The sequence below is a fragment of the Apteryx mantelli genome, chromosome 1, assembly GCF_036417845.1.
Source record: "Apteryx mantelli isolate bAptMan1 chromosome 1, bAptMan1.hap1, whole genome shotgun sequence".
Taxonomy (NCBI): domain Eukaryota; kingdom Metazoa; phylum Chordata; class Aves; order Apterygiformes; family Apterygidae; genus Apteryx; species Apteryx mantelli.
This window is the reverse complement of record NC_089978.1, coordinates 61,206,020-61,225,752: the sequence shown is the minus strand read 5'-3', so window position 1 is coordinate 61,225,752 and position 19,733 is coordinate 61,206,020. Positions and strand designations below refer to the sequence as shown.

At 41.1% G+C, this 19,733-nt stretch overlaps 1 protein-coding gene across 1 annotated transcript in view; it reads left to right on the top strand.

The window, feature by feature from the left end:
• Positions 1-499: 499 nt before the first annotated feature.
• Positions 500-19,733, top strand: part of GGACT (gamma-glutamylamine cyclotransferase) — a 39,657-nt gene continuing 20,423 nt past the window's right edge. The window contains exon 1 of the mRNA XM_067293667.1: positions 500-531. The gene's annotated coding sequence lies outside the window, so the exon portion shown is untranslated. The remainder of the gene's footprint in view (positions 532-19,733) is intronic.

The window sequence follows — 19,733 nt, the reverse complement described above, 5'->3', positions numbered from 1 at the left end:
TACCCAACTTGTTTCAAGTTTTAAAAAATAAATGATATAAAAACAAGTGGAGAACTCTCCTAAGAGATACTGCTTCAAACTCTGAGCACTAACCCTGCTTTCGAGCTGGAATGGAAGTATCAGCTGCTAATTAGGTAAGAAAAGGAACAGTCCATAGGAGATGCAACCCAACTTTCAATTTTCTTGAACAGTCAAGGAGGATGGACTGAAACTGAGTTATTACTTGCTGTCCTAATCATTAGGCTACAACATGTCACTCACACGCTCTAGATAAATATTCCGTTGCTCAAACGGGCTTCAAAGAAAGCACAAGGGTAACTTATCCCTACTGCGCCGCCGCGGCCCCTTTAAGCGCTCGCACCCAGTTCGCCCCTGGGGGCCGCCCCGCCCCCGGCCCCGCCCCTAGACCGCGGCGGCTCCCCTCAGGCTCCGCCCCCCCGCCTACTCCCCTGAGAGGCGCCCCGGGCCGCGCAGACGGAAGCGGGCCACCGCCGGAAGGGAAGGCGCTCGAGGCAGCGGCAGCGCTGGCGAGTGAGTGTCGCGGGTGGCGCCCGGCGGGGCGCGCGCTAGGACCCGGTCGTCCAAGGGCAGGGCGCGGCCCGCCCCGCGGCCACGTGACGCCGCCGGGCCGCGCCTGGCTGCTCGAGCGGCCGGCCCGTCACTGGCGCAGCGCGCGCGCGGCAGCGGCGACGCCCACGCCCGCGGGCCCCCAGCGCTGGGGCGGGACGCTAGAGCCCCCCTGCACGCCCCTCCCCGCGCCCGGTGACGCCGCCGCGGAGCCGCCTCGTGGCCAATGAGCTGCAGGGAGGGCTGCCCTGGGCGGGCGGCGTCCGCGCGCTGCGGGAGCCGTTGGCCGGGGTGTCCCCATGGCGCTGTGGGGGCGGGGGGGTGGCCGCGCGCTGGCGGAGTCGTTGGCCGGGGCGTCCCCATGGCGCCGCGGGGCGGTCGGCGGCAGCCCTGCCTCGGCGGGGGCTGCGGGAGCGAGCCCGGCAGCGCATTGGCTGGGCCGGCCAGGCGCTGCAGGTGCACCTGGGGCCTCTTCGCGGAGGTGCAGCTGCTGAGGAGACCGCTGCTGGCTCTCTGCGGGGAGAAGTGCGTCGATTTAAATAGAGGGGCTGGTTCCCCCCCCCCCCGCCCCCTTGCCGGCCATCTCCTGAGCTGTGCCCGGCGGGGCAGCCGTGCGGTGCCGTGCCCGCCGGAGGCTCCCCGCGGCCGGTGAGGCTATGCTGGAGCCTGCGGGCTGCCGAGACCCCCCTGCCCCTAGCTGGCTGGGCTGGGAGAGCTTCTCCCCTCCCACCCCGAGGCACTGCTCGGCCTCTCCGCCCCCGGGGGAGCCTCCCGGCCCCAGGTCCAGGCTGCCTGTGGCACTGCACAGCCGGCGAGATCGAAACTGTACTTCAGTCTCATGGAGAAAGCTCCGTCGCTGAAAGCTTTTTGCCTCAGTAATGCAACCTAATCAATGACAAAGCAATCTGTTAGTCTGAATTTGAAAATGTGCTGATTGCCTGAGGTGGTGAGCAGCCTTACATTTTCTGAGTATTCAAATTCCTCGCGTGTCCTGAAAACAGAAGGGTTTATTATGATCCAAGTATTAGTCGTGGTAAACTACCTTTACCTTGTAAGGATTACTAAAGTGAATTTGAAGAGAAGATACCTAAACAGAGGGAGAACAAAAAGAAAATGATTGCATCATTAGATGCAAAGAATGTGTGACGATTGGTACCAATATCCTTGCAAGATAGCACTTCAGAGCATTAATCTTTTTGCTTGCATTGCTGAGATTGGATTTTTGTTTGCTGAAAGATAACTTTTTACTGTTGCTAGCCTCTTGAGTACTTCATCTGATTATTGTATTTTTCCTGCTTTTCTGCATCCTTTTGCATCTTAGAGGTGACTTAATCTGTATCTGTATTGACTTTAGACATTTAACTTTCTCATTTTTTACTTCAGGACTTTTTAAATTTGCTAGTCCTGTAATTTCTGTCATGATTTGAAAATATCAAGGCAGTAACTTGCATAGAGCTTAACTTACAGCAGCACAATTATAAATATTTTCATAACCAAGTTGTGTTTTGTGTAGGACTTTGTGAAGAGTGGACCTGTTTTATATGTGCTCTGGTTTAATGTTTAAGCAGCCAGTCAACCTTTGAGAAGCTGTTTGCTGACACTTAAAATTTTCGGTGTGACATAGTCCATTAAAAGAGACTTTATATTTACTATATCTGCAAGAAAATGGCCTTATTTCCTTCTTTCTTCTCCTCTCCTCCTGAGAAATGCTTTAAAAAATAGACAAATTATATTGTGTGTGTATTCTCAGCTACCACTAATCTCCTCTCTCTTGTCAAAATCATATGAAAGTTAACATGTCGTGTAACAAAAGTGTATTATGCATACTACTGCTATTTGTAAGTAAAAGCTAAACAGATCAAACATTTCTGTCACTGTCTATCTCTAAACCCAAATTCTTAAGGGTGTTACATGCTAAACAAAAAAACTGACTTCTGATATGTTGCCTAGTGTATTGGAATCTGAATCCTATTGCTGTCAAATATTAAGTAATTGACACTTCTAGTAAGTACTACATACTTACATGTAGTAACTCACTCATTCATTGGGTTTTTGCTGACAGTTTACACCTAATTTTTCAAATTATTGCAACATTATGCATCATCTTTCCAAGTGAGTTTCTTTGATTCTGTTCATGAGTTTGTTTTGAGGTCACTGGAATATTCAACAAAGCTTTGCTTGATCACAGAAAAAAATGTGTCATCAATATCTGTCATGTCTGTTACTTATAATTTTTTTCCAGTCACTTTATATTTGAGATAAGAATTTTTTGCTGGTCATTTCCTGATATCCATTGAGGGTAAAAATATTGTTTTTTAATACTTTATTTACTGCAGTATCTGCTTTTTATCCTTTAGAAATGATCGTCATGTCTATTCATTCTTTCCTTAGCTGATCTTTGACTTGGAAAGTCAGATGCCTCCAGAGAGCACTGAGCACAAACCAGGACTGTTGTTGCATCCGACATCCTGCTGTTGCTCCCACCCACTGTTCAGTTGAGCACAGCCTCTTCACTTGAAAAAATGTTGTCTAGCATTGGCGTTAGTCCTGCTCTGAGGGGGAGATTGGGCTAGATGACCTTCAAAGGTTCCTTCCAACCAATGTTTCTCTGATTCAGTGTATACATTTTCATGACTCCATATAGTAATCTGTGTCTTTCAGAAGACTTTTCCTCTTGAAAATGACTAGCATCTGATTGCTGATGTAACCACAAATTTTTCCTGTTCTGCTTCTGCTATTATATTGTGCTATTATGTCGTTACTGGTTGTTCTTGTTATGGAACTTCTGAGAAGTGAGGTTGCATGACTGCCTCATCTACATTTTACATTTGTGAGTGTAGGTGCAGGCGTGAAGGTGTAGTGAAGTGAAATAAGTCACTGAGATTTCAGAAGTGTGTGTGGCATTTGCCTTCTGCTGCTAGCTCTGGTACACTTTTACTTTCTGATGGACTGGCAAATTATTTTTCTTTGTAATCATAAACAGCATTAATAGTTCTTGTTTGTAGCAAAAATACACCTCCTTTTTTTTTTTTCTTCCTATTGCTGTTCATGTTGTAGGTTTCTCAAGCTCAAAGCATATGCTCTTTGAACTTGAATCTGGCCAAATAATTTTCATTTCTCATGCTTTAGAGAGAATTGAATGTGGAACTTGTACATTTTAAGTGACATGAGCTGGTTAAGCAGAGAACACCTGCCACACTAGGATAAATTTTCTGTATGGACAGATGCTACCTTTTTTTTTTCCATCCTGCAAAGTATTTTTTCTCAACGTTCTGTCAAAGAGAACAAGTATTACATAGATAACTTAATATGGGATGGGGGAATGTGTGGATGCAATCATGCCATTGAGTTTGCAAATGTAATACCCATTTCATATTCTCTCTCTCTCTCTCTCTCTCTCTTTCTCTCTCTCTCTCAAGAGTGTGCTTAATATTTTTTCTTATAAAAATATACTGCAAGCAGTAGCAAATGACTGTTTTTAAATCAAAATCTGTAGCCATATAAAATTTACTGTTCTTCCCTCCAAAAGTTTAATTAGTTTTATAAACCATCACAGATACAGCTGTGTTTTCCTCATTCCTGCAAACCAATTAATGTTAAAGGACAGACTGTACAAAAGTAATACAACATTCTATTGATTTAACATTGCATTAGGTTTCAGAAATGCCTGTGACATTAAGATTTTTGGCCATTGTCATTTTTTTCTGTTTGTCAGTTATTTGCTCCTAACATCTTGAGAAAACACATTGACTATAATTGTCATTTTTGTATTGCCTATCTTAGAAGACACCTCTTTTCCTTTGGAATTATCTGTCCAACCACCTATTTCCCCAATATTTTGACTGTAATTGCTCTTGTGTCTTTTACTAACCGTTTGAGTTATCTTTGTATTAATGACATTCCTGACAGAAGTGCTTGGTCATATGGATTAGCTTTTCCTTATCCCTTCCCTAAAGCATTACCTTTTTCCAGTGCTACCTGCCTGTTTCCACTGTAGCTATGAGGGAGGTCATTCCATCTGTGCCAGGCTTCAGCCATCTGAATAGTATTAATTCTAAAGTATTATTTGACAATGTCAAATAATACCAGAGTGATTATAAATCTCGCTTGCTTGCTTGCTTTTTTTCTTTTTCACTCACTCTCTCTGGGCTTAATCCATTAGGCCTTGAAAACCCGCAAGGATGGAGATGGCACAGCCTCTCTGGACAGCTTGCTCCAATGCTTGACTGTCATCTTCATGAAAAAATGTTTCCTCTTGTCAAGTCGGAGCCTCTCTTGTTTCAATTTGTCTGTTTTCTCATCCTCCAACCATGCACCACTGTTAAGAGCCTAGCTGCATCTTCTGGATAACCTCCCCATAGGTATGGGAAGGCTGTTAAATACCCACAAAGCTCTCTTTTCCGGATTGATCCAGATTAAGCCCCATTTTTCTGAGTCCCTCCTCACAGGGCAGGTGCTTCTGACTGTCTTGGTGGCCCGCCCCCTTCAGTATGTCAATGTTTTCCTTGTATTGGGGGGCCTGAAACTGGATGCATTATTCTAGGTGTGGTCTAAAAAGTGGCAAGTAAAGCAGTTTAACCATTTCCTTAATGATTATTAATGCTGTTAATACAGCCCAGGATGTTGTTGCCTTCATTGCTGCCAGGGCATTCTGCTGGCTTGTATTCAGCTCGCTGTCTGCCAAGACTCCCCAGCTCCTTTCCACAGAGCTGCTCCCCAGCCAGTAGGTCCCCAGACTGTACCATTGCAGGGGCTGGTCCATTCCAGGTACAGAACTTTGCATTTATCTTCGTTGAGTTTCACAAGGTTCCTGCTGGTCCATTCCTTCCACCCATCTAGGTCCCCTCTGGTGGCAAACCTGCTCTCAAGCATATCAACTGGTCCCTTCCTCCAGTGGGGTGTCATCTGCAAATTTGACAAGAGTACGCTCCATCACCTTCTTCAGGTCATTGATAAAGGTGCTAAACAGGGCAGGTTCAAGTACAGACCCCTGTGGTACTCCACTTGTCACCAGCCTGTTAACCACAGCCTTCTGAGCCCGGCCATCCAACCAGTTGTCCGCCCACCAGACCAGAATGTCTTGTCTGGGGTAGAAGAATACTGTGGCAGATGGTGTCAAAAGCCTTGCTAAAGTCAAGGTAAATGATGTCCACTGCTTTTCCCTTGTCCACAAAGACAGTCATTTTTATCATAGAAGGCAACCAGGTTGGTCAGGCATGATTTACCATTGATTAATTCATGCTGGCTGCTCCTAGTCACCACCACCTTCTTTATGTGCCCAGAAATGTGCTCCAAGAGGGCTTGCTCCATGATTTTCCCAGGGGCCAAAGTGAGGCCGATCTGCCTGTAGTTCCCCAGATCATCCTTTTGGCCTTTTTTGAAGATGGGTGCAACATCTGACTCTTTCCAGTCATTGGTGACCTCCTCTGATTTCAGCAACCTTTCAAAGATGATCAGGAACAGTCTCGCTATGACATTGGTCACCTCTCTCAGCAGCCTTGGATGCAGCCCCTCTGATCCCATGGATTCATATGGCTCGAGCTCTCCCCAGTAATCCCTGACTTGATCCTCATCCACTGCTGGTTGTTCTCCCCTTGAAACCTGCCTCTAAACATGGAGTCCTGAGGGGCGTTGTTGCTGAAAACAGAAGCAAAAACAACACCGAGTTTCTCAGCCTTATTTGTATCTGCTATCAGAAGTTTATCCTCCCCATTCAGGACCAGGTTTTCCTTACTCAGCTTTTTACTACTGCTAATACAGTAATAGATGCTCTTATTGCCCTTGATGTCCCTTGCAAATGTCAAGGTAAGCTTTGGCTTTCCTAACACCATCCCTACATGGCTGGACAATGTTCCTAAACTCCTCCTTTGTAGCTTGTCCGTGCTTCACCACCTGTATGTTACCCTTTTGCATTGGAGCTCTGTCGTGATTTCCCTGCTTCGCCAGGCCAGTCTCCTGATGCTTTTGCTTTTCCTGAGTATTGGGATGAACTATTCTTGTGCTTGGAGGATGCTGTCCTTAAAGATCTGCCAGGTTTCCTGAGCTCCTTTGCCCTTCAGAGCTGCCTCCCAATGGAGGAAAGATCCCACCTACCAGTTCCCAAAATAAGCTAAAGCCTCCTGATATCCAGGGCCTGTACGCTGCTACTTGCATTCCTCACTCTCCTCAGCATCTTGAAACTTCACTACAGGTCACTGCAGCCAAGGCTACCAGTGATTATCACATCCCCAAACAGTTTTCCCTTTTTAGTGAATAGCAGATCCAGTTGTGTGTCACTCCTGGTTGGCCTGTTCAGTATCTGTATTAAGAAATTTTCCCTAATGCCCTCCAGCAATATCCTGAATTTCTTGTGTCCTGCCACGTTGCCTTTCCAACAGATTTCAGGATGGGTAAAGAACCAGGGTCTGTGATCCAGAGGCTTCCTTGAGTTCTTTAAAGAAGACTTCAGGTGCTTCAGTGCTGTTCAGGTCATCTGTAACAGACCCCCATGATCATTTCACTCTTCCTGGCCTCTCCTCTGATCATGACTCATGGGCTCTCAACCAGTCTGTCTCCCATCCTAGAGAAGTTTCATACATCTGGTCGCATAGAGGGCAGTTCCCCTCCCCAAATTCCCTGCCTCTCTTTGCTGAAGAGCCTATACCTGTCCGTCACAGCACTCCAGGAACAGTGAGCTGTCCCCACAACATCTTGGTTATTCTAACAATGTCACAGGTGTGAGACTGCACATGTAGCTCTGGTTCCTCCTGCTTGTTTGTATGCTTGAGGTGGGTCTTCTTTTGCCCTGTTTTATCATTCCTTGCTTTCTTCCATAGCATTGGGGGAAAGCAGGACTAGAGGCAGACCTAACAGCCTCTCCTGCTCTCTCTACCCTGACTGGCAGTGCTGCTTACTCTGTCCAGCAATGGATTTGTGAGTTTTAAGATACAGATGAAGGAGGTGGATTATTGGGATATCAGAGGGTAGTGATCAGTGGCACAAAGTCTACTTGAAGGCCTGTAGCTAGCTGTGTCCCCCAGGGGTCAGTACCGCATCCAGTATTGTTCCATTTATTCATCAGTGACCTGGATGAAGGGACAGAGTGCGCCCTCAGCAAGTTTGCTGATGATACAAAACTGGGAGGAGTGGCTGATACACTCGAGGACTGTGCTGCCATTCAGAGGGACCTGGACAGGCTGGAGAGATGGGCAAAGAGGAACTGTATGAAGTTCAACAAAGGCAAGTGCAGAGTCCTGCACCTAGGGAGGAATAACCCCACGCACGAATTCAGGCTGAGGGCTGACCTGCTGGAAAGCAGCTCTGCAGAGAAGGACCTTGGGGTCCTGGTGGACACCAAGTTGACCACGAGGCAGCAATATGCCCTTGTGACCAAGAAGGCCAATGGTATCCTGGGTGCATTAGGCAGAGTGTTGCCAGCAGGTGGAGGGAGGTGATCCTCCCCCTCTACTCAGCCCTGGTGAGGCCCCATCTGGAGTCCTGTGTCCAGTTCTGGGCTCCCCAGTACAAGAGAGACATGGCACTACTGGAGAGAGTCCAGCATAGGGCTCCAAAGATGATGAAGGGACTGGAGCATCTGTCATATGAGGAAAGGCTGAGAGATCTGGGCCTGTTCAGTCTGGCGAAGAGAAGACTGAGGGGAGATCTTATCAATGTGTATAAGTATCTGAAGGGAGGGTGTCAAGAGGATGGGGCCAGACTCTTTTCAGTGGTGCCCAGCAACAGGACGCGAGGCAACGGGCACAAACTGAAACACAAGAAGTTCCATCTGAACATAAATAAAAACTTTTTGACTGTGAGAGTGACAGAGCACTGGAAGAGGTTGCCCAGAGAGGTTGTGGAGTCTCATTCCTTGGAGATATTGTCTGGACAGGGTCCTGGGCAATGTGCTCTAGATGACCCTGCTTGAGCAGGGGGTTGGACTTAGATGATCTCCCGAGGTCCCTTCCAACCTCAACCATTCGTTCATTGTGTGATTCTGTGATACGTTAGAAGAAACGTAGATCCCAGCCTCATCTTGAGCACTGCACTCCATGCTGGGCGAAGTCCTGGTTCTCCAGCAACAGTCAGGGTTTTAGCTTTCCCATTAGTGAGGAAGGAGACATAGGCAAATGCTCATTTCCCATCACAGGTAAAAAATTCTCACTGTTTACTTATGATAATTTCCAGAAGTTTCAGGAGTACCTGATGGCATTAAGATAATTTCTGGTAACCATATCATGGACAATTCAAATAGTATTTTATAATATTATAAAGGGCATCTCTTTTCTCCAAAGTATTTTTTGCTGCTGAGCTAGACTCACCTACAATTCTTCTCTGGTATCTCTCTGTATCCTGGGCATCAGCCTATACCTCTGCTGTGTTTTCCTGCATCACAGGGACTAAAAGGTCCACTGTGACCACTGGTTCCCCCTTCAAAAGTGATAACTTCAGTGTATGGGGAATATATAGCTGCTTCTATTGTTTTGCAAGGTGGGGCAATCTGAATAGTTTTTGCCTTATATATTTCAGATACTGAAAAGGGTGTGGTGTGTGCTTAATTTGATATGCTGAGACCACTCCTGCTCAATGCACAGTTTAAATACTTAGTTTAAAAAGAATTGAGCATGTGCATAGGTCTCTGCAGAATTGGAATATTAATCCAAATCCATAGTGAAACTATCTTCAGATGACTAATATGAATATTCATTCATATGTGGATGATATATATATTCATATATATATTTTGCCCATAAGTAACTTAATTTGGTTCCCTAGGTCCTGTGAGATTCAAGCGGCTGCTGTTCCTAGATTCTGCAGACCATGATCTACATGTACCTTGTGTCACACAGTTCTGCTAGAAGGAAGGTATTTTCAAGTACGTAGGTTGGATAGCTCAATCTTGGCCATTCGGTTGTTCATTGTCTTCATCATTCAGATGGGTACTTTGTGACTGTGTCCTAGGTGAAGCCTCATGGTGCTGAAGTTCTGTGTTAAAGGATAGAGTTTGTTTTTATTTTTTTTTCTTTACTTTTATTTCTACTTGTTAATGGGTGCGATATGTCAAAGCATTGAGCACTTGCCCCATTGGATGTAAAGGGATTTGGGACTTCAGCATGTCAGAAAGTCAAAAACTGAATAATATGCTTTTACGCTTGATTTTACTATAGGGCTTGAGTATAAAACTGTTCTTACAGTTACTATGGGGTTAGGCTTATTTACCCAGTCTTAGCTATCTATTACTTCAGATGAAAGACTTGTATTTGAAACGTGAGCTTCATTTGTGATTTACAGAGAGACATTCAGTTCATGCCTCTCTACATCAACTGTTGAAGTCTAGGCAACCAGCTTAGGTGCCTAACCTTGGAAGTTTAAGTAAGATGAATACTACCTTCTGGTTCATAAGCACTTACTAATAGCATTTTTTTCTGAATTCTTTTAAACTGAACCGAAGCTTTTGTTGGTTAATTACATATTAAATGGGCTGGACATATGGATACTGAAATCTAGCAGTAAAATCAATATATGATTTTAATCACATTTTGTCCACAATTAGATAATAATTTGTTTGGCTCTTAGACATCTGGGTATTGTCCAAAGAAAATGGATTCCATCTGCTGTAACTTCTGTAAATAACAGTTTTGTTATTGCTTGGATCTCAAAATGTGCGAATTTCTCTAGAAATCAAAGGTAACAGGTTAGATTATTTCCCCTCAGGAGAAGCACAGTCCATATATAGTGAAAGGGCTGAAAGCTAGATAGAAAATAGAAATAAACCAATTTTCTTCAAAACATTGCTGAGAAAAATGATGCTGGAGGTGAGACTGGAAGTAGTGAGTGAGAAATAAGGGACTTGTTTTTATGTTGGAAGAGTGGTGTTTATAGTAGCTTTGAATGATATTTAGATCTACTGATGAACAAGTGGTTGATGTTAGTTGTAATATATCCAGCAAAAGTTTCGTTAGCTAATAAATTAGAAAAAATTATGGATTGTTTTAATGTAGAAGGAACAAGTAGGTAGGTATGTCAAAGATGCATGAAGGGCCACAGTTGAAGTAGTACTCCTCTTGTCATTTTTAACTAATTCCATGATGTGCAATTCACTGAGGGTGCTGTAATGAAATATTTCAGATTCTGGTAGCATATAGTGTGTGCTTCAAGCTTGAAGGGAAGTGTTTAAGGCTGTTTAATCATTGATTTAGCATCTATAGTTGTGATTCCTAAACTAGAACTTAGAAAATCAAGTGGTATCACCAGAAAGCAAGCTTGCAGGTTCAAGTGTGTTGCAAGTCCAAAAGTGTGATTGGAAGACATTGACTAGTAAAGTAACAGGATCTATAGATGCTTTTACAGGTGTCCAGTGAAGGGAAACTAATTTTAAGGAATATTGGTTCCTTCATTAGGATCTCCCTAATTTTAGCTTTTAAGACACCATGTATTTGCTCTCCCCCCCGCAGTCCATTTCCATGCTGCTTGGCAGCAGCCTTCTGTTTTTACTTTTGTATAACTCCTGTCTCCCTTTTGTGATGGCATTTTTCTGGCCTTCAGTTTTTTATTTTCCTGTGCTCAAGGACTTATGAAGCTGTACACTGGAAATATATTGAATGAGTACCACAGTATGCTCTCTTATCTAGATTTCTCCAACTGAGTTCACCTGGAATGAATGGAAGCTGTTCATAGTGAGCCAGCAAATCCTTGTCAGTATTTCAGTCTGAAAAAAGTTAAAATCTTTCATGGCTTTCATGAAAAGCTTATGGAAAAGGGAGAGAGATGTAAAGAGGTTGGAGAAAGGGATAAATAGATAGCGTAAGCATACATAGCAACAACTCTAAGAGAAAATTATCAGATTGAGTTTTTTTGTCATTGGGTTGGATTTATGCTGGCAATAGGATTTAAGTTCAGAGTTGAATTGTTGTCAGAATGTGTACGTAGGAAAATTGGAGGCAACTGAAGAGACTTGAGTTTTAAGCAAAAGCAATTGGGTAGGATGGGTCATCAGGTGAGGGAGGAAGAAAAATAACCTGCAAGTTGTCATCTGAAATGTGATGGTCTTAATTTCTATACAGTAGCAGAAGGAGGAATGGGTTTAGGTTTCCTAATTCCTCTGACTGTATGCCTGCACAGATGCTAGTGCCAGCACAGGGGAGAGTGCAAAGGTGGGAGTACCTTCTTTGTTGGCAACAGTTTTGGGCTTCAGTTGCTCCTCAAACCACAAACTCAGTCTGGGCAAAGGAAAATATCTAAAAGGTTGTGACAACCCTACAAATGGTCAGGGAAGTGAAGGGAAGAGATTATTTGAGATTACTAGGTGGAAGATACAATCTTGGAGCAAATGCAAGCATTTAAGTATGGTGTTCAGGAGTGTGTATCAATTGTAATTATTTTTCTTTTAAGTCTGTTTTTTAGTGAAGACGACAAATTTAGATTTTCTGTGGAATGAGTAAGTGAGAATCAGAGCTCAATATTGCATAATATTTTCAGTGAAAGGGGACAGAGTGCAGTAAGTGAATATGTCAACAGGTACTTCAAACCACTGCTTTAAAACGACATCACCTTGCACTATGCTGTTGTCTACAGTGCTGCTTTGTCTTGTGTGGCCTGTGAGGTGTGGAGATACTGTTTGGTAAATATTACATTTGTGTGTGGGAACAGGAGAAGAATTTAATTAAATTTAGATGGGATTGCACAGGGCTAAGCCTGGACTATATTAGGAAAATGTATAAATAACAGAATCTATATGGATGAGAGAAATGTTTCAACACAATTTATGGAGTGGAGCACCAGGCTTAATTCTGCCTTAGCTGAAAATTATGTAGGGAATAAATCCCAGCAGGACATTTATCATACACTTACACGTTTCACACATCGAACTAGTAAGCTGCTCCAATACTGCAGTGCTTGCTGTGTTGTAGTTCAAATATACCAGCTATGAAAACTTTTCAGAATACAAATCCAGCCGCTGGCCAAATCTTACTGAAGCTTTTGGAAGCTCATTTCGGACTTGAAAAATAACACAAGGTTATATCCTTGTGAATTTTTTCTGTTTGGGAAGGTGATATGAATGGCTCAAGAAGGCTCTGACTTTTGTGGACTCTGTAGATAGACCTCTTATTCAGTCCTTTTAATAGGAGTGAAATTCAAGAGAGACTAAGCATAAAAGAAAAGTGACATTTTAGAGATTAAATTGTATTTTAAGTTAATGATTTCTTTATTCTGATTAAACTCTCTGAGACAGTGGGCCTTATTTCATGATTGTAGCTCCAGATATAATAAATTTCTTAGTAACATAATTATTTATGCGGTACGTTACAGTTATGTGAAGCCTTGAGAAACCTGCTTAACAAAAGCAAAACATGATTTCTTAGAGAAGACAAACAGGTACAGTAAAAAGAGAGACAAGAGGTTGTTGGTATTCCTCCATCTTTCTAGTATGAGACTTCATAATGACGTGTACTAGCTGACTATTTTTCTCCTCTTCCCTTCTATTCTTGTTTATATTTACCTTTATTTATCTTGTGGGAATATCAAGAAATTTAGATCAAGATATATCTGAATCCATCTGTTCTTCTAGTCTGTTCTTTTACTGCTAGTAGTTATCAGATCTTTTAATTAAGTATGCTTAATGACAGCTTACTACATTAATGTATGACATCGAGTGTCTTTAACTTTGTACATGATGAACTTACTTATGCTCCGCAGTTCTTTTTCTAATTACTGTTAGCTATCTGTCTATATCTCTAGATATCAAAACAATGATTTAATCTCTTCATTTGTCAAATTGTAGTCTATGTCTTATGTGTAACTTCTGTTTCAGTTTTAAGTGAAAACCTAATTAGGATCTGTAACTTGGCTGTCTTTATTGGAGGTACATTATTATCACAGTCAAATCCTGATGATAAATTATGAATATTGGAAATGTTTATTCATCTATACAGTGATCCATTTCAGTTTTGAATCTTGTTAATTATGGTTATTCTTTTGATCTAAGAACTTTGTTTTCTAAATTTTATATATGACAGGCTTTTTAAAATATATATATATATAAATATATATAAAATATATATAAAAACTTCAAGTCTGTGACAGGCCTGTCAATTCTAGGTTCATCAAATATGTTTTAATTTTTTTTTATTTTTGTGGTTGACCATCAATGTTGATGTAACCTCATCGTAAACAGGATGTGTCAGCTGCAGAGTGGTGCAGCTGACACACGACCTAGTAGGTATGTCACTAAAAGAAATGAGCAGACATTATTCCCTTTAGGATAATTTGCCTTTTGTGACCCTACCAGATCTAGTAAGTTGATCTCACATCACACAGGTCAAAATTTAATTTTTTGGGATTTGTGAGATTATGTAGGAGGAGGATTGGAGTTTTTTGTCTCCCCTCCCCCAGGTCTCTACAACAGCCCGCTGAGCCCATGAGCCAAGCTACGTTATCACTTGGATTTTTATTTTAGGTAGTGGTAATGCTTTGAGCACATGTTTATGAAAAAGTGCTAGGAAATATTTTCAGTGACAATGGAGCAGGCAGTTTTAAGATTAATGATTTTATCTCTTAGTAGGAATAAACTACCCGGTAATCTTGTTCTTTTGTGATCTATAAAAACTCAGCAGTATGAATAGCATGCACAGAATTTAGTATTTACTTAGGCAGCTCTTCTTGGATCCCAGCTTCTAATTATTTCTGCATTCTGGGGAGAGCTGCTGCTGATGCAATTTGTGTAGCATATTGTCTGAGCCACCACAATATAATTGCTTACTTAAGTATCTTTCTAAGAAATCTTTATTAACTTATATTCTTCTTTTTGATAAAACCTGTGGCGCTGCTCTGGATTACACCCATACACATGTAACACTTTATCTGTGAATCTCCAGTAATTTCGGTGAGATCACATAAGAGGAAAATAGTCTGTGAACAAATGTGCGTGCAAGATTGTTCCCTGTGTGTCCAGAGAAATAGTGGTATGTCTTGTCTATGTTTGCCATATCGACAGCTTGGAAGAAACCTGCATGAGGATATAGATTTTTCAGTTAGCTTCTTCAATTACTCTGTATCAAAGTGTTTTACTTTGCCAGCTTGCTATCAGTAGAACAAATATTTTCAGTAGAAAAAAATATTCCTACAAAATAGAATTTATATTTTCAAAATCTCTAATAACTTCAGTAACTTTAGAACTTCCTGTGATTAAAATGTCTCATATCTACAATCTGAAAAAACTACTGCTTGTGAAGAAAAAACTAAGAAGATTAAGACAAGATTAAGAAACAGCTTGGTTTTTAGATTTATAGCTGCTGTTGCATACAGTATGTAAAATCGGATGTTTCTTTTGTAAACTTTGGAGGGCAGAGTTTTAAGCAGCTTTCTACTTGAGTAGAAGTCTCAACGAGGGTAGGGAAACAGTGAACTGTGCAGCTTTTCTGGAGACTGCAGTGGTGAGTGTGGGGTGGTTCTCTTTGCCTTTCTTCAGTGCTTGTATCAGGCCGAAGATGTACAGGTGGTCTGGCGCTGTTCTGTCTTCAAACCAGACACATCTCCTGTGTGATGGACGGACATCCCACCAAAGCCAGTTTCAGAGCTCAGAACAGTCTTTGCCTTTGCATAGAAAGTAGAGGAATGAGATTCGTGCCCTCTGCCCAGAGGGCTCTAAGCCACGTCTCCTAGAAATATTCAGCCGTGCTGCACCTTGTCCTTCCGAAGCTGTGTCACAGTGCAGAAAGCAGTGCAAGACTCAAAGGGTCGGAGAGCACCCAACCTGGTACCTCAGGATTATATCCCCGCATGTACCTGGGAGCTGATATGTAGAGCAGGGAGGGGTGCAGGAATCCAGTATTTCTTTCTCTCTTTTCAGGGTTGTCTCTATTAAAAATAATAATAAAAATCTAGTAGTTGCTTAGTGTACCATCTATGGACAGACTAAGATTAGGAAATGGGATCTAGAAGTCTTTCCTGCTACTGTTAGCTTAAATAATCTAATGACTGGACCACAGAATCAGGGTCTTACTGCTCTTCTGCAGACCCCATAAATCTAGCATTCTTTTCTTTGCATAGCACATAAATTGAAACCTGTTTTTTTTTTTTTTAAGGAGAGGTAAGAGGTTGTCTAATTCATTACCTTGGCAAAAGGTAGGTTTAACAGCAGTAATGTTATTTCTGATAGTAATTTGACTGACTTGCTGTTTCTGATCTTTAGTACTGAAGAATTCCCAGCCTTCCTAGATGATCTAGGCTTTCCCTAGGCACTGTGCTTACCAGTAGATCAGATAGTCTTTCCTAATGTCTGTCTCTTGCAATTTAAGCTCATTAGTTCCTCTGTCCAAATAGATATGGAAGGAAGTTTACTGCCTTTCTTTTCCTATTACAATATGATTTCATATAATTGAAAGCATGTCCTTATTTTCTTTAAAATAGGTGATCACAGACCTATGTCCCCCCTACCCCCCATAGGCCGTATTTCTATGACCTACGATTGCTCTCTCTATTCTTTTTGTCCAGCTGATCACATTTCTCTAGCAGCATGGTGCTCAAAGCTGGACATACCACTCCAGTTGTAACCAGATCAGAATAGAAGGCTGTGTTCACGTGTCTTACCAATGATACCCTTGTTTGTACATAAACATTAGGATTCTTTCTTTCCAAGAGTACCACATGGTTGACTCATGTTGAGTTCATGATCGCTGTAACTGCCAAACCTCCTTCTGCAGAACTGCTATTTAGATAATCTTTCCCCGGAATTTGTTTATGTGGTTAATTATTCCTGACCAGTCTTAGAACTCTGCTCTGGCCGTACTGAATTGCTGCTATGCTTTTTTTAAGAATTTCAAAATGATTGATTTAAAAAGGGGGGTGGAAACAGAGGGTTGTAATTGTGTTTTTAGCCTTGTGCACAGCCTTTCCCATTGTATTACCTACTAGGTTAGACTGCATCTTATGTCACATCATTCACTATTTTCAGCAAGAATTTGACTGGTACTAGAATGAGTATTAAAAGCTTTATACATCTGTCCAGTTTGAGATGAACCTTTGATAAATATTAAATATGCCTTTCTAACCAGTTTTGTACCTAAATACCAAGCGTTCTTGTTAAATGATGTTTTTCCAACTTTTTACGAGAATGTCATGAGCAATAGTGTCAGAAGTTTTACTGTGATCAAGATAAATAATAACTATAGATAAAGATACATGATTTCTTTTTGGCATCCACACATCTTATTTAGCTGTGTAGGAAGGAAACCAGCCTTGTGCTTATTCTAAATATTCATTTTTACTACCTAGAAGGTGTGCATCCCTCCTTTCTTCCATAGGAACTGATATTGGAAATAGTGGATAACTCCATCCAGTTGGTGTCTCCACATTGTACTGTGGCAGTGTCTCCCTGAGCAGCCTCACCCGAGCCGTTTGATCTGCTGAGCCTCCCACCCAGTACAGAACTGGCTGGAGATATCAGACTGCTCAGACCACAGCAGCTGTAGACACAGGCAGGAGCAAGAGTACAACTGTTGAAGTAATGTACAGGTCAAAATGGTCTGTCAGGTTTAAGCACATCCAGATTTAGGTGACCATTGAACGCTTGTGTGTTTGGGAGAGACCAGGGGAGTAAGGGCTTCTTTAAGACCTGTTTTTTGTATTTTGCTTTTTAAAAAGGGACAAGGGGCCAGGGAGTCCTAAAATAATTTACACTGGTTTGTTTTACAGAGAGTTTTATGTCTGTTTTTGTGGGTTTGGGGTTTTTTTTTGAATTCTGAAGAAGATAGAGAATAAGCAGGATTGTTGCATTAAATAAATCATGCAGCTAAAATCTTTCTAACTCCATTAGCCCACCCAGGCTTAAATAGTCTCCTTTAAAAGTTATTTGTTTATGTTAACATCTGTTTAAATTAAACAATAGGGAGAAAAGCTTTTTTTGTTTGTTTGTTTAATGATTCAGCATTCCTCTTCACAGAGTTCAGCCTCTTCTGTGCTTTCTGTGATTTTTTTTTTTTCCCCAGTATTTGGTTCTGAGAATATTGCTGTTATTCTTTTCCAATCGTGGTTTACAGGAGGTTATGTTGCTTGATAGCAGTGTTCAAGTATGTTGCTTGCCTGTCTTCCTTTCATGTGGTTTGGTCTTCTGTAATCAAAAAGTTGGCCACCATCAAATCAGTTGAGAGGCAGTAAATGCCTTGCTGGAGCACTGGGACCTCTTCCAAATGTTGTCTAAAGATCCTGGATTTATGTTCACCTGAAAAGAACTCTTGTAGCGGTTTTAGCTGCTGTGTTCTAGCTTTAAAATCTGCAATGGCTGGGCTAAAACCCAAACCCTCTATCTCACTGAAAAAATATTGAAAGGCAACAAAAGAGAGTCATAAAGCTATGCTATTCCTATCTTGTGACTTTGGAAAAGTCTGTAGTAGCAAATTCATATGCATAATTAGTGGAAGGGAAGGCAGATTTCAGTGTCAGTTTGAATATATGTTGTTACAAACTGTGAATTAAAAAATATTTTAATCATATCTTCTTCTGTGGCACTTCAGTTTTCTGATATAAAATTTTCTCCTAAAATAGAATCAAAATCTTTGGAGGCTCTGAAGTCCTGCATTCATTTGTTATAGGACAGTATTTTAAATCTTTCTTGTATAACAAGCCTATGATACTTTTTTTGAAAGTCAGGATTCATTCACTACTTTATTTAGAAAGCTGTGTTTAAAAAAAAACAAAACAAAACACAACTTAAATCTCATAGCAGTTGATCTAACTGCCTGTCATACTTCAGTCTGGGTTTTGAAATAAGCACCAAAAGGTGAGAAAAATTTAACTGTTATACCCATTAAAATGAAGTGAAAGTATATGTATTTATTTGCTTCAACCTTTTTAGTTAATGAAATAGGGGGTCACCAGTTCTGTCAGTCTCTGCATTTTCTGTGAGTTTGTCAATTTTGCTCGCCAATAAGGTGGAAGGAAGAATTGAGATTAATTATATCTTCTTTAAGATTTAATTTTTATTTAGTATCTTAATGATCCAAGGAGCTCCAAATAATAATCAATTAAAATCACTCCCCCTTCTCTGTTTTCAGTGGAACCATCATAATATCCAATTAATAGACCCCTAGACTAGATGGGAAAGTAGTGAATTCTCAGTACAAGAATTGATTGCAATTAGCTAAATTCTGTTGTAGCGAAAGCCACCAGTTAAAGCCTTTTTGCAAAATAGGAGTAGGATTTAGCCTTACTCAAAATATGGAGATTCAGCAGAATTTTCGCTTTGCTTTAGGCCTTTCTTGACCTTGACTAAGAGATGAAGGCTTTTAGGCACTTTGAGTTCTTTCATAAAAATGACCTGTCAAGCACAGTTAACTGCTAACGTATCATTAAACTACTAAAGCCATGTATATGCATCACTTCCCGTAATCTTCTATGGTTCCACTTTTTTTTTTGAAGTGCCCTAAAATCAAAGCACACACAACTGCAGAGTATTTTAGAAATATACAGCGTTATTCTGGTGACACCAGGTGTTGAAAGTAAAAAAATGTAATGCATTATGTATTCAGAAGCATGCCTTTGTTAATTGATAGTTATCTTGGAGTAAACAGTGAACTAGTGAAGGTTTTGTCATTTCACAATAATTTGAGTGTTCTGTTTTAAAAGAAATGTTCACACGCTAAGAGTCAGAAGTTCGTTACCTGCCTTTTAAACCACGTTCAAAATAAAAACATGAAATTCTTGTATTGTTTCTTTCTTCTCTATATTTTAAACCTTAAATAATATGCTGTTTCTTGATTTATAGTTACATCTAGTATAATAACTCACTAGCTAATTATATTATTTTAATTTTTCTTCAGTTAATTAGCATCACTAAGTGATTATTTGCTTAAAGAATGCAGAAGTAAAATTAATTGATATTTCTAAATATCCCTAGACACTTGCTGTCAAATCTGGGACAAATGTTGTTCAGAATAATAACATACTACGGTATTTGAGGATTGAAGTTTACCAGAAATTGATATGCTACATCCTACTTGATGTAGCTTTGGGGGAAGGGGGGCTGGGAGGGCAGTGACTGATTTGTTCAAGAGATGAAATGTAACTCTTTACTGTCAAGTTGGGCTAGGCAGTCCTTTAATAACAAATAATAAAGTCCTTTAAACATTTGTACGGATAATATTTATCTTTAAAATTACCAATTGGCAATGTATTAAGTAGAAAAAATATAC